This window comes from Chelonoidis abingdonii, chromosome 8 (assembly GCF_003597395.2).
Source record: "Chelonoidis abingdonii isolate Lonesome George chromosome 8, CheloAbing_2.0, whole genome shotgun sequence".
Classification (NCBI taxonomy): Eukaryota; Metazoa; Chordata; order Testudines; family Testudinidae; genus Chelonoidis; species Chelonoidis abingdonii.
In genome coordinates, this window is record NC_133776.1 from 64715821 (window position 1) to 64737142 (window position 21322).

Consider the following 21322-nt stretch of genomic DNA (forward strand, 5'->3'; position numbering starts at 1 on the left):
AAGAAGAGAGATTTCTGACCAAAAAATACTCACGGACTAACAAACCAATACATATAACGGCACCTCGAACCACTAGAGTCTCTTCTTACCAGGAAACGACACTAGGGTCTCCACTCGCAGGTCTCACATCCTCCCTGGAGCGATACGGGGCATGGCCTGAATTGCCTCGCACTAGTGTCTGTGTCTCCCCATACCAGCCCTGCCAAGAGCCAGTCACATGTATGGTGCGCGGTAGTTCCGCGTGGAGCGTAGTGGCGGCACGCCTTCCTCCGCCGCTTCGAGGCTCCCGATACGACCGGCATTACTTCTTTACCTCCATCCGAGAGGTCTTCCGCGAGACCTCTCGGGCTTGCCGAGCTTTATCTACCGAAAGACCTCCCTCCAGACCTGGAAGCGTCTTTTTCCAGTCGACCAGGTCCGTGGCGGCCACCCTTGGGGGGCCGCTCTCGCGGAGCCCCGTGACGTACACAACTCCCCAGCTTGGTGTGCAGGTGGCGGAAGTTCCCGCGCGGTGCCGCCGGAGCTAGCGTCTTGGCGGAGCACCAGGGTCGGAGACCCCTGGACTCGGACGGGACGGAATATGCTGATCCCCTGCGCTCGCCCGCGCATGTGGTCGCTCTCCAACGACTCAGACTCTCCAGAGCGCGTACTTACAGGAGGTGAGGGCCGCTTTGCCTTACGTCCAGACCGGGTCTACGAGAGGGCACGCCCCGCCCACCCTCCACCCTCGCGGCCGCCAGTGACATTTTTATGAGGCCCTGCCCCGTGGACCCAATGCGGCTCCCCTCACCCTTTCTCTGTCCAGACCGCGCGCACGGAAACATCTGTACCGCTTCGTGGCTCCACACCCTTCACTACTCACCCTCAGACGTTCCGCCCCGATACCAAATGCGGACCTCCTGCCACCCTTCCCGAGGGTGGAGAAGCCCTGGTGGGTCAGCTTGTACTCTGCCTGGTCCCGCGGCCCGCTCGGTGGATTCAGTATGTGGCTCCTCGTCGCGCTAGGGCCGTGAGCACGGGTGTGTTACTGGCGCGGCTCCCCCTGTCCCCGAACACCTGCCCTTTTCTCTTGGCGAGACGGAGACCTGTGCGCACATTTAACTTGGAAGTGCGCCAGGTTGCAGCCCCTGTTCCGGCTCCTCTCAATAATCTTTTTGCGTTCTGGTTGCACTTTTCCCCTCACCTTTTTTATTTGCACTCCCCAGTCCCGTGGCCCCACGAAGTGCGGGATTCTCTTCTCCAACCTCCTCTTGGCCCTGGCCAAACTAGCCATCTACAACACCAGGGAGAGGAGGTTGGCCGACGGAACTTCCTGCGACTGTAGGCCTATTTCCGTCCTTCCTCCGTCTGTTCACGCTCCGGGCTGAGTTCCTCTGGGCGGCGTCCACTGGCTCCCTTGACGCCTTTGAGGAGCAAGTGGGCGTTGTCCGGGTTCTGCTCGGTTTCCCCATCCGGTTCCCTAGTTTAGCCCTATGACCTCACTCCTGATCCTGTTTTTTTTCATTCGTTGTCCCCGGACTCACTTGGTGTTCTAGACCTGTGATCCTCCCCTTAGCTGGGGGGAGGTCTTAGAAGTGGGCGGGCTCGCCGCCCACCCTGGGATGCCAATAGGCTAACATACCTGTTCCTCAGTACTTTATTGTAGCCATCTGGCCTTGCCCATCACATGTCACACGCACACAGTTACTGAGAAATGGCTGACTTTCTTATTTTTACCATATAATTATAAAATAAATTGATGGGAATATAAATGTTGTACTTGCATTTCAGTGTATAGTATATAGAGCAGTATAAACAAGTCATTGTCTGTATGAAATTTTAGTTTGTACTGACTTCTCTAGTGCTTTTTATGTAGCCTGTAGTAAAACTAGACAAATATCTAAATGAGTTGATGTACCCCCTGGAAGACCTTTGCATACCCCGAAGGGTACGTGTACCTCTGGTTGAGAACCACTGGTCTATACAGAATGAAGGGGGGCAGGGGAAACAGGGGGGATGACTTGCCCAAACAGATTAATGGTAGCAGCAGTAGTAGCACCTAGATCAGTATGTGCCAGGTGAATGCCCCAGATACTAGACAACAAGTCTGCAGACTGACAGGTTTAAAAGTCAGTGGCTCAGATCCTTGGCTACAGCTGAGTGGCTCATAGCTCAGCTCAGCTCAGCTCAGAACAGGTATGTGCTCAGGTGGCCTTTGCCTTCCTCTCTCCAGAATCCATTCCGTACTGCTCTATTTCCTACTGTAACTTAGTGCAGCCCTCATGCTGCTCTGTCATGCCAGTCTCCAAAGGCCTCAAGCGGCTGATACACAGCCCTTGGGGATCAGCATCCCAGCCATGCCCCTGACACAGTCCAAGAGAGGGGTGGCATAGGAAGTGCAGCGCCAGCTCTACATCATAGAAGATCCCCATACACTAGGGTGATCTCCCATCGGCAGCTCTGCCAGGGGTCTGCCACAGTGGGGAGCGTTAAACAGCTGCACCCCAGCCGGGAGCTCTGGGCCAACATCATTAACTATTTCATGGCTGACCATTTTAGCAGACCCATCCAAATAATGTGCCTGCCTGATTAATCCCAAGCACCCCTTCCATGCCTTCCTAGGAGCCACAAGCCCCAGCTGCTCCCCACCCAAAATGTGGGGATAACATACAAATACAGGGGAATTTCATAGCAATCAAACTAGCACAGGAGCTACTGTGCTGCTTATGGTTTCATTGCCCTGTCCATACAAACCTTCACTGGTTTCTGTGATGCTCCTGCAGGATTTCCAGTCTGTTGTGCTAGAGAAATCACAGGCCTTGCTACAGAATTTAGATCCAGCTTGCCACACAGTCCACAGGGCTCTGGATCTATGGGTCCTGCAGAAAGCACCTGGGATGGCTACTGCTTCATGGCATTCGAGTAACTGAGACTAACTTAATAATTATAAGGAAAAGAACACCAGCAACACAGAAGGGAAGAGGATATTTGAGAAAGTCATGGAGGCCAGAGAATGCACTGTGATGCTTGGAAACCCACCTCCCCAGCCACCGACCTGGAGAAGCTGAGGAACTGGAGAGAAATTTCCCCAAATCAGAGGAAATGGAGAGAAATCCACCTGCTTCGGCTGCGTCCAGTATGAAGTCCTATAACTGCAGCTCATTCAACTCATTCAAACGAGGCCCATGTAGAACAGGCAGCTGGGAGCTTCCATGCACTTCCCATTGGAAAGAGGAACTCGCCATCACAGTTGATCACCACGTTTCATCATCACAGCCACAAAAAATGTCAAAGCTATTCAACCAAGTCTGGAGTCTCCCTCTAGTGGCTAAATGCTGCTATGCAAATTACAGTACAGTCCTGCTCCTGGGTGTGTGTGTGTGTGTGTGTGTGTGAACTTTAATACATGACACCCAGTTTTCTGACAACCTGGTCCTATGAAAGCTGAAGTCAATTACATATTAGACTCTGCAGAACCGTTTTTATTGCCTTTACCTCACTGTACTGGTAACTATGTGTTTCATACAATAGCCTCTCTACTTTCAGTGTCAGTGGGTTAAAGAGAAAATCTGTGTAACTTGTATGTGCTGCAACATTATTGAATAACAAACACATCTATTCAAGTCAGGGTTCCAGTTTTAAAGTCTTCTATTGTCAGACACCTCTATATCTCCTAGCAGCTAGTTACAAGAAGAAACATGCACTAATTTGCAGCACTTAACGGGTTTATTTTACACCTTAGACTTACTATAAAGCATCTGACTGATTGCTCTGAGTTGCCTGCTTATTCTCAGACAGTATAGTAATTCTGGTCCAAATTCACATTCAGTGATGTTAAGAGTCCTAAAAACCTGACCCAGAAGATTATTCTATTTCCCTCCTCTTTTCTTTACAATATTTTTTAATTTGATCCTCTCTCCTGCCTCCCACTGTGCTCATAAAATGGAGAAACGGCATTGGAAAGAAACAGGTATGCTACAGGTAGGCTTTTTGCAAGTCACCATGCACAACTCTGGCAGTTTCCATCCATTCTGTTCTGCAGCCATCCTCTGCTATTCCAGTCTGGGGTTTCCCCCTACATTGTTCTCCTGATACCCCTCAGACTCAGCCTGTAGCCCACCCTGCTATCCAGCCCTGAGCTTCCCCCTGACCCACAGCTCTGCCAATTCACCTCTGTCCTGACCTGATGCACGTCCTGCTATTCCAAGACCATGTTTGGTCTTCCAGAACAAATCTTCAAAAGGCAACAGCTGATGCAGAATGCACAATGGCTGATCACTCTGTGAACAGTCCCCGTACTTGAAGTATTTAACATTTGACAAATGCTTTAGGATCTCAGAAATAGGAAAGGTAATTCTGTTCTATTCTATGGCACAAACAAGACCATTTGGAATCTTAATGTATATAATAGTATTTTGCTCTTCTCTAGCATCTTTCCTACAGGCATCTCAAAACACTTTAAATGCATTAATGAATTTACTCTCCCTCCCTCTTGGGTATTATAATTACCATTTATCAGACCGGGAAACTGAGGCACAGAGTGGCTACCCACATTCTTATAGTAAGCCAGAGGCTTACTATAAGAATTGCTAGTAAACTGAAAAATCTGTTATTTGCCCAGCTGTAGTCAGGGCACCTAAGCTTGCAGGCCAGAGCCATAAGTTGCTTCTATCTGGGTCCACATGGAAAGCATAGGATGGGAACTGTGAGACTATGTGCAAACTTTTATTATTATAGTGACACCTAGAGGCCTCAGCTGAGATCAGGGCCTCATTGTGCTGGGTACTTTGCACACAGGTAGTACTAGACAATCCCTGACCCAAAGAGCTTGCTGCTAGGGTTAGTACCCTCTGCAGTGGGGCTTAGGTCAGCCCAACTACTGTTGCATGGAGTGTGACATTTTTCACAGCCTTGAGTGATGTAGCTAGGTCGATATAAGTTTTAGGTGTAAACTAGGCCTGAGTTATCAGCACATCATTTTTGTACTACACTGTAGTTGCCTGACAAGTTGTGACAGGTGTTGGTCTGGCACACCTGCTCACTGTGTAATCAGGAGTGGCGCCAGGGTTTCTGACGCCCTAGGCGGACGGCTATTTCGCCGCCCCCTGCGGCTCCAGTGGGGCTGCCGCAGTCATGCCGGCAGGTGGTCCGCTGGTCTAAAGGCTCTGGTGGATCTGCCGCCAGCATGACTGCGGTAGGTCGCCGAAGCCTTTAGACCAGCGCAGCATCCGCTGGCACAACTGCGGCAGCTCCACCGGGGCCGCCACAGCAGCGGACCGTCTGCTGGCATGACTGTGGTAGGTCCCCCGGAGCCGTGTGCTGCCCTCCCGGCAAAATAGCAACCCCCTCCAAATTCTGGCGCCCTAGGCCATTGCCTAGGTTGCCTAAATGGTAGCGCTGGCCCTGTGTGTAATGAGCACGCACAGCAGTGAACCAAGCATGCAAAGGAGGATGGGTGGCAGTGAATCTCAGAGGCCCTGGTGAGTAGTTATCACAATGCCAGAGCACTCTGAATGATGTAAAGAAAATCTGAGAGAGTTCAGGTGTCTGGGAAGAAGCTCCTGAGACAGTGGAACTTCTCTGGAAACTGGGATGAATGCATAGGTGCTGGAACTAGGGGTGCTGGGGGTACTGCCGCACTCTCTGCTTGAAGTAGTTTCCATTATATACAGAGTTTATAGTTTGGTTTGGTGGCTCTCAGCACCCACCCTTCCATACCAATTGTTGCAGCAGCCCTGAGTGTATGGTCTCTAACTCTGGCAGAGCAACTGATTTTTAACCATTCCAGGGTAGGGTAAGGCTGGAGCTACGTGGACAGGTGGGACCGTAGGTGAGATGTAGTGTCTCATTTAACCTGGAGACAGACCCATGCTACATCAGCAGAATGCAGATGTTGGGTGTGTGGATTTAGCTGTTTATAAAGCTAGAATCTAGCTGTGAAACTTGGCAGAGATCTGGCTTCCACCCCTTCTGCCCTGTGCTAGGCCTGATCCCTGATGAAAGACAGCTGGAGCCCTGGTAGCTCATGTAAGCTGCTCTCCCACCATTTCACTTTATTTAGGTAGACATTGTTGGAGGGGCACCCTAAGCCTGGGGATCACTATGATTATCCCCCCTTTGCCTGTGTCCATAACATCCCCAAACTCCTGCCCCCCAAACCCTTTGCCCCAAGCTTGAGGAGATGATGGGATGGGGGGTCAAACAGCTGACCTCTCTGCTATACACCAGGCAGCCGGCACAAGCTGCCCGAGCACTGCGCCTCGCTTGCCAGCACCAAAGATGGCGGCATAGCTGCTTCACGGGGCGCACTGCTGCTGCGCTAGCGCCTTTCCCTTCCCACCCGGGAGCTGGCGGTAGCGCGCAGGCTTCCCGAGAAGGGAAGGTGGGTGGTAGCGCCCGGGATGGGGGCGGCTGCGACGGTCACTTGAGCCTCTTTCCACCCCCGCCGCGAATGGAGTCTTCCTCCCGCAGGTGTAGCGCTGTGGGGAGCCGGGCGGCCCGCTGAGACGTGCCCACCCGGGAGCGGGGCCGCTGGTCCCCCGAGAGGTGAGCGCCCCGCTGCTCCCGGCCTCCGAGCAGCCCCCTGGGGAGATCCCCAACCGGCCGCTGGCCCCGGCAGGGTGCTGGGCATTGCGGGGAGGGGCCCGGGGCAGGAGTTGGGGAGGGGAAGCCGGAGGGCCCCCGGGGCAGGAATGAGTGAGTGTGTGTGGGGGGGAAGCCGGAGGGCCCCCGGGGCAGGAATGAGTGTGTGTGTGGGGGGAAGCCGGAGGGCCCCCGGGGCAGGAATGAGTGAGTGTGTGGGGGGAAGCTGGAGGGCCCCCAGGGCAGGAATGAGTGTGTGTGTGGGGGGAAGCTGGAGGGCCCCCAGGGCAGGAATGAGTGAGTGTGTGTGTGTGTGTGGGGGGGGGAAGCTGGAGGGCCCCCGGGGCAGGAATGAGTGAGTGTGTGTGTGTGTGGGGGGGGAAGCTGGAGGGCCCCCGGGGCAGGAATGAGTGTGTGTGTGTGGGGGGGGAAGCCGGAGGGATCCCGGGGCAGGAATGAGTGAGTATGTGTGTGGGGGGAGGCGGGAAGCCGGAGGAGCCCCGGGGCAGGAATGACTGAGTGTGTGTGTGGGGGGGGGGCGGGAAGCCGGAGGGGCCCCGGGGCAGGAGTGAGTGTGTGTGTGGACGGCGGAAGCTGGAGGGGCTCCGGGGTGTTTGAGACCTCTTTTCCTCAGTCCAGTGTCTCTTCTCCAGTGACTGTGTGGGCATGCTCGGTGTCAGCGCTGCACATTCCCTTCTCTGAGGGCAGCAGGGTCGAGCTGTGTGCTGGTCAGGTTAGGAGGCGGTATCTTCTAGCTGCGTGTTATCTTGAAGCCACCCAAATCCCTTTGCAGATGCTGTCTCAGCAGTGAGATCCTGTCCCTGGCAAACAGCCAATTCGATCACCTGGCATCATGTCCTTTCAGATGTGTCACAGAACTGGACTGGGAACTTCGGTGCTGCTTTGCACAGGGGGTTGGCTTAGGCTGCTGCAGGTGGGGTGCTTGAGGCAAAACCAGCAGTTCCCGTACAGTGGACCATGGACGCTGGTGCTCTGCAGAGCCTTTTGTGGTGGCCTGTGGAAAATTGTCTTGTCACATGGTGCTGGCTATTCATTAAAGGGTGTTAACTAAACAGCTATGGATGCATCACCCTCCTAATGTTCTTTTCCAATGTAAGCAGCCATTGTAGTTGCCACAGTGTTGTTATGGGATCACATATGGGCAAGTAGATTGTTTTGCAGACCACGTATCTGCTTATTCACGATCATATTGACAACCTTCTTAAAGTCCCTATCACTAAAAAGCTTGGGGGCCCACCTGTCTTACACATACTTTGAAGCCCTCTTAAAAATATAAGACGTGCAGCAGCTTTCTGGTTTGTCTGGACATAGGAAACATTTTGCATTTACAGTGGTGTGTCAGACAAGGTGAGGCTCTTGTGTTAATTCTTAAAGGAACCGGGTAACTGCTTCTAGGATGGAAAGTTTTAGCTGTAAATGGGACTATGGGGCCTTGTGATAGGTTCCCAAGTTTCTTGGTCATGTGTTGAGCAAAGCAGCAAAAAGGTCATTTAAGAAACCTTTTTTCATTTGTCTCAAAATGTAACATAGTATCCTTCATTTAACACATACCTAAACCTCTATCTTAGGGTTATGTACTGCCTGCTCCCATCCCTGTAATAACTGTGTGCTTGCCACATGAAACTGATCAGCAGTAGTGAGCATCCTTGTGGAATTCATGGAGACACTGTCTCACAGTCTTCTCAGGACACAGAAAGCTCAGCTTCTGGTGGGCAATATTAGAAAAAAGAAAAAAAAGAGCTTTACCAACTAGGAAACACTGCAAAACCTTCCTAAAGGTAGTCACTAATTTAATCTCCCCTGGAAGCTCATGTCACATCTGAATTCTTTCAGCTGAGTGCTTTGTCCCTAACTGCCTCAAAATGCCTTCAAGGCTTTATGGTCTGCAACTGTGTGGCTCATATACGGAGATGTGGTCTCTAACAGGGTCCCAATACATTAATTTCTTTGAAGGTTACCACTGAGGCTGTAGAGGCAGAGTGAGAGCCCCATGGAGGCACTGAGGCACAGGCTTGATGTGTTTACAGCCTAAATCGAGTGGGCACACTACGGCCTGCAGGTCGAATCCGATCCAGCCGTTGAGCTCCCACTGGGGAGCAGAGTTTGGGGCTTGCCCCTGCTCCAGCATTCTAGCTGGGGAGCAGGGTTGGGGGATGCTCCACATCACCCCTGGAAGCAGCGGCATGTCCCCCCTCCAGCTCCTACGTGTAGGGGCAGCCAGGGGGCTCTGCACACTGTCCTCGCCCCAGGCGCTGCCCCCGCAGCTCCCTTTGGCCAGGAACCGTGGCCAATGGGAGCTGCAGGGGCAGCGCCTGCGGACAGGGCAGTGTGCAGCAGAGCAACCTGGCCATGCATCCGTGTAGGATCTGGAGTGAGGAACATACCGCTGCTTCCGGGAGCCACTTGAGGTAAGCGCTGCCTGGAGCCTGCACCCCTGAGCCGCACCCTGGTGTCCAACCCCCTGCCCCAGCCCTGATCCCTCTCCTGCCCTCTGAACCCCTCGGTCCCAGCCCAAAGCACCCTCTTGCACCCTAAGCCCCTCATCTTCAGCCCCACCCCAGAGCCGTACCCCCAGCCAGAGCCCTCACCCCCTCCTGGACCTCAACCCCAATTTTGTGAGTCTTCATGGCTTGCCATACAATTTCTATACCCAGATGTGGCCCTCGGGCCAAAAAGTTTGCCCACTCCTGGCCTAAATCCTAGAGGAGGCTGACAGCTGCAATTTGCATCAGCATGAGCTTTCATGCTGTTTTTGTGTTCAGGTTCAGATGTGATGAATTGCAATAATTCAGTTTAGAGAGGACAAATACATACATAGCTGTGACCAGTTCCTCATCTGGAAGGAAAGGGCAGAGTTTGCCAGCAAAATAAGACTTTTTAGTCACTTACGCTGCCTGATTGTCCAACTTGTGTAAAAGTAGAACTCTAAACCACCAATGTGCTTCACCAAGTCTTTGGTAATCAATAGCTGCAGCTCTGAAAACTCAGGGGTTCAACATCTAGTAGTGATGCTTGCATTTGGAAGTGCTGTGAACTGGTATTTGCAAGTTGTACTACGGATGTTACATCAAGGCATCATAGTTTGCTAATCCAAGTGCAAGCATCACTAAGGGCCCGTTCTTATAGCCTCTGGCAAATATTTCATGGAATTTAAGGCGAGTTGTACTTTAAGCACTGTGGTATTGGATCCTGAGTGAGTTTGAAATACAGCATGTTGAGATTCAATTAGGATTTACTGAGAGCTAAATGTGTAGCCACATTTTTTGTTCTTGTTTTGACAAGGTAGATTTGCTTGTATGGTAAGCAGAGGTTACTAGTTTACACTGAATGTAAATTAGTTTATAAATATAAGATGCAGTGGTGTGGAACAATAGCTTGTTAAACAATGTAAGGAATTTGTAACTTAGACACATGTTACATTTATCTATGCATCTTTAACTTCAGGAAAACAAAACCACCAGTGAATGTCATTAAGTAACAGAGAGGCAGTGGTAGAGAACACTACCATATTCCTGGTGCTTTGAGCAATGATAGCAATACAGCAAGAGATCCTTAGTCTTGCAAACATGACCTAGGTTTTGTATGAAACATTGGAAACAGCAAAAGGAACGAGGAGTACTTGTGGCACCTTGAAGACTAACAAATTTATTTGGGCATAAGCTTTCATGGGCTAAAACCCACTTCATCGGATGAATGCAGTGGAAAATACAGTAGGAAGATATAGATATATACACAGAGAACGTGAAAAAATGGGTGTTGCCATGCCAGCTATAATGAGACTAATCAATTAAGGTGGACTGTTATTAACAGGGGGGGAAAAAACTTTTGTAGTGATTATCAGGATGGCCCATTTCCAACAGTTGACAAGAAGGTGTGAGTTAATTGATTAGTCTCCTTATAGCTGGCAACACCAATTTTTTTCATATTCTCTGTGTATATATATCTTCCTACTATATTTTCCACTGCATGCATCCGATGAAGTGGGTTTTAGCCCACAAAAGCTTATGCCAGACTAACGTGGCTAACACTCTGAAATTGGAAACAGCCTTTCAATTGATGTTTCTTTTTAAAGCAGCCCTGATTTCCTTATTTTTCTGCACCCTGAAGAGTGTGTAAGTCTTCTGTAGAGGTGGGATTAGCAGAGGAGACTGAAGTGACTTAAGTAAGGGATATCATAAAGACTTCTAGGTTTGTGTATGACTGGCTGCGGAATGTACTCTTATTGCTATGAAAATTTGACAGTTTGAGCTGTTAAACCCTTCATGGGTTTACAAATGAGTTTAAGGTCACGCTTTTCCTTGCTGTTAAATATTTCACCATTTGCCTCTTCTGGGCTGTGGGATGACAAATTGTAGCAAGAAAGGATTTAAAACTTCCTTCTTTTAGCTTCTTGCCTAAGCATTGACATCACAAGAAGTAGTGTGAAAATTCAATACTTCCCTTCCTTTACCCCCAAACAAGTACTTAAAGTTACTGTAGAACTGTAGGTAGTGAAGCTGTTTCTAAGCCAGGCTTTATTCAGGGAACAAGGGCACTTAAATACTTCATCCTACATAACGAAGTGAAGAGGTAAGTTTAAACTAAACAGTAATATATTGACTCATCAGTTAAAGTTTTGACAGAGCTTCCCTTTAAAGATTTTTTTAAACACATACACCCTTCTTTGGGACAGGTCACTTTCTATATGCAAGTTCTCACATTCAGTCTTTTCCCAGAGGAAATTTTGTTAAAAGTTGGTAAATCAGATAAGGAGTCTGTTATGGGTCTTTGAATAAGTACGTGCTGTATCCTGAAAGTTTTTAAAAACCTTTTGTCCTCTGATAATTCATACTGCTTGATGTCAACACTTGCTTTAGGCACTTTACCACAATGGGAACTAACAAACAGGATATTTTTTGCCCTGTTGGAGTACAAACAGTTTTAATTTATTACAAGTTGACTTTTCTATAGTCTCCACATTTTAAATTTCAATTGGAAGCCTGGCAAATATCATCCTTTCTGCTCCACTTAGAGCTTCTCTAGGTAGTGGGGGAGTGCATGCTATGGGGTATGATTTCTAAAACACATTAATCTTTTTACATGGACCAGTGAATAGACCTTTCTGGTGTGCATTACAGGTTCTCTAGTGTACTTTCACATAGTGCTTTTTGAAACAGTGCTGTGTGAAAGTGTGCTCTGGAACCTTTAATGCACACCAGAAAGGTCTACATGGACCAATTAATAGATAACACATCAGTATGCTTTAGAAATCACACCCTTGTAGTGCATACCCCCCACAGAGAAATTACCCCATTGTGTGGCTGGACCCTTAATCTCCGCTTTAAGTGTCAGTACCTCTACATGATAAAATATTTTTCAAAATATTAACTGATCATTAGGTTTGGACTATAACCCTGACAGTGATTTTTTTTCCCCCCATCTCCCAGCGAATATACACTGATTCTTGCTTATTTTCCCTAAAATAAAATCGATCACCTCCAGAACTGTGGTTTCAGTGTAAGAATCTTCACCCCCCTACATGGGGGAAAATGATGGCCGAAGAGCTTAAGGGAAAAACATAGAATCATAGAATTCATTGAGTACCAGGACAAGCAGATGTGTTTTGAGCTACCTCCACACAGTGTTGTCATCTCTCGTGACCCACATTGTGCATCATGTCTGACTTGGAGGGGCCATATGTGGGGATGATCTTACCAACAATGTAGCAAATTGTGATGTAGAGTCTTGGCCTAAGGCTGGTTCCTGAATGTTATCAAATCATTCGCAAAGGCTATCAACCAGCCTTTAAAGGTAATGATTTTCACTTATTGATGTGGGTTGTATTTCATGTAATGACCTAAAGGTGTAAGACTTTGTGTCTCATAACTAGGGCTTCTGTTTTACAGGGTATATTTAATTTTGTGGGGCAAGGGTGGTTATCTTTACCAATTTTTGAGTTCTAGGTAGATGTCCAAAACTTGGGTTTTTTTGTTTTTTTGTTTTTGTTTTTGTTTTTTGGAGCTTTCTCTTTGTATATACAGTAATGAGTAATTGCTTTAATTTGCCTGAGCGCTCTCTAATGTAGTTCTGTTTCACCAGCAGGGTCTATGTGGAACAGTTAATGTGCAAAACGTTGGTGCACTTCAGAAGTCATGCCCCATAATGCGCATTACTGTCGGTGTAGACAAGCCCTTAGATACAAGTAACCATTTCTGATGTTTTTCCTGGCATTTACTGGATAAACGTCAATTTCATTTTTTGTATTGTGGGTCTTTTATTGGTGTTATTGGTTAAAACCAAATAGCAAATGCCTTACCCGAAACACATCCCGGGTGCCTTTCAGTTCCCCTTGTTCTCTTTTAAGCACTTTTATTTTTATGCTACAGTGATAGCGTAAGCGTGAAGAGGAATCTGAAGCAAATGAAGTGTGGTACATGCCCCTTTTTTAACGCATTAACCTCTCTTCAGTGTAAATGTTCCAGGTGAACACAGGCTGTCAGACTAGAAAACTTGGAGTAACAATTAGATCAAACAGCCCCCTGTAAGGTGGACTTTCAGAGTAAACATTTACATCTGATCCTGCATTACAAATCAGTGTCAGAGTGCATCTCAGCAGCAGAGAACATTCTGTTCTCAGTTTCTCTGATCCTGATGGATGTGCAATATGGTAGTAGTGGTGGTCTTGTAAGATCAGCTGTCTGAAGAGAAAATCCCTCTAAAAAGGGAGCATGTAGGTAGTAGCTAGGTTGAAAGATGTTGGTTTACTTAGCAGTATTTGGGGAATATGGGTGAGTAAGGTTCACCCATCAAGCTTTGGATATTGTAGCTGTCTCGTTAAAGGCTATAAAACTTCTTACATGGCAGACTGACTAATCTCAAAGCACATAATTCAAATCTCTATGCAAGCAGTCAGGGACAAAATTCAAATGTCCTGGGACCAAGTACCAAAAAATCAGGAATAATCTCTTATGCATGGGGACACTCTGAAAGCCCTTAAGTGTGCATTTTTGAGGAGGTCGTTTTAAAAGGAAGTGAAACTGATACTATAGAATCTGACATTTTATGCTGTTGAAGTTCCTATCTTTAAAACCTTCCTTAACGTGATGATGACCCAAGAATTTTTGTTGCAAGATCAGGGACTTTCCTGACCTCTTTTTAGCGAACAGTAAATTACAATTGTAATTTAATATGTGAAGTAGAAAATCAGATTTCTTGGATTTTATCAGGACTGTTGCTATATCAAATGAATAAAGCATTTCACCTAATATTCTAATGCAAAATATGAGCACCAGGCTGTGCTCCAAAGTTGTAATGTAGGTAGCACTTACAATACAGTTTATTGTCTACTCTTTTGTATAGCTCCCAATGCCCAAGGAAAAGCAGGGAATAGATATCAAGAAGGAATCCTAATGTACCCATGTGGTGATGCACTATTTTGGACCCAGAAAACTATCTTTTATGAGGGCTACAAAGAAATTGGCCCATCTGTGAATACCAGGTGAAATTTCAAATTACACAATTTTCCACTGAGTTTTTTCTTTACAGATGACTTGTGTTTCTGTATGCAACATATTGTCTGTAACATCATCATATATCTTCATCTACATATGGAAGAAATATAAACAGAGGTTTCAGTGTTTTCCTGAGTCTGCACACAGTGCTAGTGCTGCTGCTGCTGCTTATAGCTTTGCCAAGTAGAGTGAAATTAGCAAAACTCTGATCTATTTTACTGTTACTTCTCAGAACCTTTTTGGCAGCAGTGGAACATCCTGCTGATTTTGGTGGTTCTTGAGAAACCTCTGAGCAACAGCATCAGGAGTGGAAGGAGGACCCAAAAACAGACTGGGATGGGGTAGCATAGCAGAGATCTCTTTTCTTCCCACTTTCATCCCAGCAGCAGCCATTCTTTGCAGATGAGATGGCTTTATCTGTAACTGGCCCATGCCTGGAACTTTCACCTGAAAGTTATTAGAATCACCACAAATCTCACCACCTTTTGAAATATAAAGTGTATTTCTTTGACCATATCTTCACAAAATAGCAAAATAGACTGACCTGAGAGTAGAGGATGAAGAGTAGACTGATCCTTTTGTTTACTGATGGAATGTGTAAATGCATTTAGGTGAGAGTGATAGAAATTCGTGGCGAGGACCTTCTCTTCAAAGCAGGTAGGGGCTCTTGATGGGGTAAAAGAGGCAGAAAGCTCTTTCTTATTTTCAGCACTGAAAGAGGAGTGAAGCTTCAAGTTGATAAAATGTGTACTAGCTAGATTCTGCTACTGGTGGAGCTCCCAAGCGGGTCTAGGGTTATCTCTCTGGTAGAATTCCGAGCAGCTGATGGCAGGGAGCCTGTACCTCGTTGTAGCATGCCCTCTGCCTAGTCTTCTGTATCTGCATTTGGGCTAATAAGTCCTTTTTCTAGGAAGCGCCTGGCAAATTTTTCAAGCCCTGGATATAACGTCCTGCACCATTGCCTGGTAGGTTGGGCATAAGATTACTGTGCTTCCTGGCTACTTAACTTAGGGAAGTGAGCACTAAAAGTAAAATTTACATATCTTCTGTTTGTAAATAAGTGTAATGAATACTCTTATTGCTTGAGCAATAGTTAAGTTACAAAAATAATCACCATATTGTAGCCTCCACATCACACTTGTGATAAATCGCTTATCCACCATGATGCTAAGTTCACTTCAGAATCTCAGCTTTCCAAAGTACTCTTCACTAAGCGTGAACTATGTCCTTGCCTTCTAGCTGTACAATGTACATCTGGATATGTTTAAAACATGGTGTTAAGAAAAGTCCAGTTTTCCAAGCAATTTTGATTGCTCTGTAGAACTGTATTACTTACAAACTTCACCAGCAATGATTTTGTAGTTTTTTTCCCCCCAATAATTGATAGAGCTGGAATAGCATTGAACCAAGAACAGTTCTCTGGGCAGTTTTAATTAAAAAAAAAAAAAAAATGTAAATGAGGATTTTTTTCCCCTGTGCCGGTGAGTGGTGTGCTTATTTACTATAACAAAAAGTGGTGGAATAAAAAGTTAGTAAACCACCATTGTCTCTCCATTACCAAACTTAATTTCTATTGTCTCATAATGGAAGTACTACTTGTAGCGAGTTATTGGGAGATTGTACTTCATGGACATGCTGGGTCTTTCCTTTTCCCTTACATAGGGAAAGCCTTGACATGTGGGTAGCGGAATGTCAACAACATGTTTGCAGAATGGTTGTCCCACTGTTAATATAACTTATCTTTCACATCCGAGGGACTTGCTGGACTGTCGTCATGCAGAGTGGCTTGAGCAAAGTTAGTGGGGATTATTGTGATAGTTATAAATCCTCTCTGGGACAGGGTTGGAACCAACCTCTTTGTAACTGCTAATCCTTTTCAAAGGCATTAACTATCTGGGGAAACTCCTCCTCCATCTCAGCAAATTGATGTGCTTTCCCCATCCCTTGTACCGCTCAAGTCTCTTGTCATCTCTTCCCCATCACCCCAACATCCTCTCCTCCCCATGTCTCTGTTCCTACCCTAGATGTTTCCGCTTTCTATTAGTGAAGGTCTTTCTCTGTCACAACACTGCTCTTGTTTGCCAGGCTTCTCTTGACCCATGGGTATGTCTCTGTTCCTAACACCTGATCCAGGTGTTGGGAGGAAACAAGCAATTCCTCTTTTCCTTTTGCGGTAGGAGAGAAGCTGCCGTTCTCTTATTCTGACTCCCCTGCTATCTGAGTCTCGGGGCATGCATAGCAAGACATAGTTTCTCCTTCAAAAAGTTTATAATATACAATGTGTGTGTGACAGGTTTTGGCCCTTTTGGGTGTCACCTGATGTGCTGGGATGCCACTGACTCAACCTATTCTGCCAGTTTGGGTCCCCTTTACCTGGCCTTGCTGGGTTAGGCTCACAAGGGTAGGGCCACACCCAGCTGCACAGAGATCCGCTCTGGAAAGATTCAACCTTAGGGGCTTTCCTCAACACTCTTGTGCCCACTCTCCTTAAGAGGTACAAACCCAAAGGTTTTATGAAATTCGCTGTCTCCTTCAACGTGGAGGGAGATGTGCACAACTTCTTGCATCTCCCCCCAGTCAGAAATTAAATAAACTGGGTTATATTATAAACAAGAAATAAGTTTATTAACAACAAAAGGTGAATTTTAAGTAAATATAAGAGATGACATAACAAAGCAGATTACTGACCAAATAAAGCAAAATGCGCAAGCTAAGCTGAATGTATTTAAGAAATAGGTTACAAAATGTAAATTCTCACCCTAAATGTTGTTTTTAGGTAGGATGCGAAGTTACTCTGGTTCCAAGTTCGAGTTATATTCCTTTTCAGACTGGACCCCTGTCTCAGTCTGGACCTCTTCCCCTCCTCCCCCTCCCCCGCCTTCCCTTTGGGGGGCTCTAGGAGTCTTTCTTCTTGGATAGACAGGCCATGGAGAGGAGTCATCCCATTTGCTTTCCTCCCCACCCTTAAATAGGTTTTACATAAAGTGGGACTCCTTTGTTTCCCAAACTTTACTCCCCTTCCCTTCCTGTAGAATGTTACAAGTCCCAGGTAATATTTAGTATCAGGTGACAAGACCACCTGACACTGTAGTCACCTGACGTAGTATTACAGTATCTATGAGACGGGGTTTGGCTACACTTGCAGCTGTACAGCGCTGGGAGTTAAAGCTGTCTTCGTACAGCTGTGTAGGGAAAGCGCTGCAGAGTGGCCACACTGACAGCTACCAGCACTGCAGTGTGGCCACATTTGCAGCGGTGTTGGGAGTGGTGCATTATGGCAGCTATCCCACAGAGCACCTCTTCCCATTCCGGCATTATGGGAAGGGGGCGGAGGGTGTGGGTCATTCTGGTTTTTGTCCCAACGCCCCCATGATGCATCTCTTCACATCCCAGCAATCCTTGTGTTTCCGTCCACATTTGGCACCATCTTTCCACGGTTTTTGTGCAGTGCAATTCTGTGTTCCGTTTCAGTCTATGGGAAATGGAGCCCAAACTGCTGAGGAGTATGCTGACGAGTCTTGCCAGCACATCACATTTGGCAGTTGAGCTATTCCTTAAGATCCAAAGTGACAGTGAGGAGTCTGACAATGATAGCGAGTCACGTAATGCGTACGACATGAAATTGCTTGTGGCATTCAAGGAAATGCTCAGCACTGTGGAACGCCGCTTTTGGACTAGGGAAACAAGCACTGAGTGGTGGGAGCACATCGTCATGGAAGTCTGGGATGACAAGCAGTGGCTGCAGAACTTTAGGATGAGAAAAGCCACTTTCATGGGACTGTGTGAAGAGCTCGCCCACACCCTGCGGCGCAAGGACAAGAGATTGAGAGCTGCCCTGCTGGTGGAGAAGCGGGTGGCTATTGCAATCTGGAAGCTGGCAACTCCAGACAGCTACCGATTGGTCGGGAACCAGTTTGGAGTGGGAAAGTCGACTGTTGGAATTGTGTTGATGCAAGTTTGCAGGGCTATTAATAGCATCCTGCTAAGGAGAACCATGACTCTGGGGAACGTGCAGGACATTGTGGATGGCTTTGCACAAATGGATTTCCCTAACTGTGGAGGGACGATAGATGGGACGTATATTCCTATTTTGGCACCACCCCACTTAACATCTGAGTGTGTTAATTGAAAGGGGTATTTCTCTATGGTTCTCCAGGCGCTTGTGGATCACCGGGGGCATTTCATTGACATTAACTCAGTCTGGCCCGGAAAGGTGCATGATGCACGCATCTTTCGAAACACTGGCCTGTTCAGGAAGCTGCAGGCCGGAACTTTTTTCCCAGAGCGGAAGATCACAGTAGGGGACATCGAAATGCTCATTATGATCCTTGGAGACCCTGCTTACCCATTAATGCCGTGGCTCATGAAGCCATACACAGGGAGTCTTGACAGGAGCAAGGAACGGTTCAACTACAGGCTGAGCCGGTGCTGAATGACTATGGAGTGTGCTTTTGGCCGTTTAAAGGGGCACTGGCGATCTCTGTGTGGGAAGCTGGACTTGGGGGAAAGCAACATCCCCGCAGTTATATCCGCGTGCTGTACCCTCCATAATATTTGCGAAGGGAAGGGTGAAAGATTCAGTCAGGGATGGACCTCTGAGATTCAACGTCTGGAGGCTGAATTTGCATAGCCAGAGAGCAGGGCTTCTAGAGAGGCTCAGCACAGGGCTGCAAGGATTAGGGATTCCTTGAGGGAGGAATTTGAGGCTGAAAACCAACAGTAAAGTTTGGTGCCTTGCACGGGAGTGAAGTGCAGTGGTTACAATGTTCGTAGAAATCTGTGTTTGCTAAGCTGATTTGCAGCGCCTGTTTCTTTTCTGGACTAAGGTATCTTTAACTTTCTGCAATAATAAAGACTGTTTTCAAAGCCAAAAATTCACTTATTGAAAAGAAAATTACTTTATTGAAAAACACAGCTTTTTTTGGAATCTGAAAGTGCAACGGGGTGGGGTGGGGAACTGTACAATCACGGGTTTGAATATGTCCTGTCTGGAGTGCTGTGCAATGACTGCTGCAGTTCAGGATGCCTATACTGCATGGTGATGGGGGTTGAGTGCAGAGGATAAGGGTCGTAGTTCTCAGGGCTGGTTGGTGAACATACAAGTGTTGGAGGCAGCTGGTGGAGGTAAGAACCTGGATGTTGGGGAAGGGGGTTTGGAGCTGACATGGGGGCACAAGGGAAAGAGCTTTGGGACAAGGAATGCAGGGAGGGGGCGGTAGTGCTCCACCTGCATGGCTACGAGCGCCTGAATGGAGTCTGCTTGGCGCGCCAGGATGCTTACCAGCCGCTCCGTGCTTTGCTTCCTGTGTGCTGCATTTTCCTTGCAGATCCTGCTTTCCCTCTCCCTCCACTTCCGCACTTTTTGATTCTCTGTGAGAGATTGGTGCATCACTTAGTGCAGCATGTCGTCTTTGCTTTTTCGCGATCTCTTCCAGAGGTTTTGTAGTGTCTCAGCTGGTGATAACATGGACAGCCGAGATCTCAAGGTTGCATCTGTAAATGCAACACTTAACAGAGGCAGCATTGTTTATACCAGACAGAGTAATTCCCCCACACTTGAGGGCACATTAACAGTCTTCACAATAGCATAATTTTCCCATCCCAAAGAGCGCGCATAACCCACAGAAGCCCTGAAATGGTGAGTAAGGGGGTCTGATTGTTTCGGGGCTATACTATCCTCTGGGTTTCTGTGCATTGGGGAGAGAAAACAGCTGCAGGGGCCACCTGCACTGAACACTATCCCAACATTTTCCACAGGAGTTTATCCTACAAGATATGTCGCTGTTGCGGGTCACCTGGGAAGCACGGGAGGGTCTTCCACTGCAATGCGACTTCCGCCCTGGCCCCTATGTAGCTTGTCTGCGTGCAGCAATGGTCCCCCCACCCCTCGCGACACAGTGGCGCAGACGCATTGGCCTGACTGGGGCAAGAACCACAGTGGCTCTCCCAGTAAACCTGCGCAAGTGCATTGCCCACGCTCTGGCTGAAACTTTTGAAGAGATTACAGAGGCCGATTACCGCAACATGATAGACCACATCAATGCGCTATTCCACATCTAGGCATGTATGCATGCAGCCCTAACCCTCTCTCCTCTCCCGAAAAATTTCCATCCTGAAAATAAAAGCCGCTTACCGGGAACCCACTCCTCTGTTGGTCCTCCATCAGGTACCAGCTGCTGCGACTGGCTACCTTCCTCCTGGCTTGAGAAGAGCTCCTGGCTGCATGCCTCCAGGGACTCCGGGGTGTCTCCCCTCATCCCAGTACCCTCACTCTCGCTTTCTTCCTCCCCTCCCCCCCCCGCTCTGAAGTGTCCATGGTGGCCCTCGAAGTGGTGGTGGGGTCACCCCCAAGTATCACATCCAGCTCTTTGTAGAAATGGCAGGTCGTGGGGGCAGCACTGGGGCAGCGGTTTCTCTCGCAGGCTTTGCAATAGGCACTCCGCAGCTCCTTCTCTTAAACCCTGCACTGCACCGCGTCCCGGTCATGGTCCCTTTCCATCATGGCCCTTGATACCTGCCGAAAGGTATCATAATTCCTACGGCTGGAGCGCAGCTTGGACTGCACAGCTTCCTCCCCCCAAACACTGATGAGGTCCAGCAGCTCGCCATTGCTCCATGCTGGGGCTCGTTTGCTGCGTGGAGGCATGGTCACATGGAAAGATTCACTGATTGCACTCCACACTTGGCTGAGCAAACAAGAAGGGGATTTTTAAAATTCCTGGGCAATTTAAAGGGCCGGTCTGATGGTTGGTCACCTGAGGCCAGGGCAGTAGAGTTCGAACTGATGAGCAGAGTGGCTAGAACAGGCATTCTGGGATGGCCTCCAGAAGTATTCGGACAGCGCTTTTGGTGGCCCCACTGGTGGGGCAGCGCCACATCAGCAGTGCTATAGTTTTTATTCCTCTTGTCAAGGTGGCGTGTAACCAGCGCTGTAGCCAGGGAGATACAGCGCTGTATGTGCCTTGCCAGTGTGGACGGTGACACGTGAGTTGCAGCGCTGGTGGTGGCTTTACAGCGCTGCAACTCTCAAGTGTAGCCAAGCCCACAGTGGCAGTATGGAGGTCTGCAGGAAGGCCAAGCCTTTTCACAGTCCATTGCCCTCACTGATGGGTCATCAGCCCTGTCTAGCTTTTTCATTCTTGTACCAGAAGTGTTAGCAGTGGGGCGTCACTCGAAGTAGCATAGTTAAAATACAGATACATAGTTAATATTCCTAACTTCAAATACAGAAATGATACAGACATACAAAT

General features: G+C 47.9%; 1 protein-coding gene across 2 annotated transcripts in view; it reads left to right on the forward strand.

Moving 5' to 3' along the window:
* The first annotated feature begins 6306 nt into the window (after positions 1–6306).
* The window catches only part of LOC116829119 (H(+)/Cl(-) exchange transporter 5), a 102833-nt gene continuing 87817 nt past the window's right edge, over positions 6307–21322 (forward strand). The window contains exons 1-2 of one of the 2 annotated variants that reach the window (XM_032787746.2): positions 6318–6525; positions 13921–14059. The gene's annotated coding sequence lies outside the window, so the exon portion shown is untranslated. Of the gene's footprint in view, positions 6526–13920; positions 14060–21322 lie in introns of both variants that reach the window. The other variant, XM_032787748.2, reaches the window with a different exon arrangement.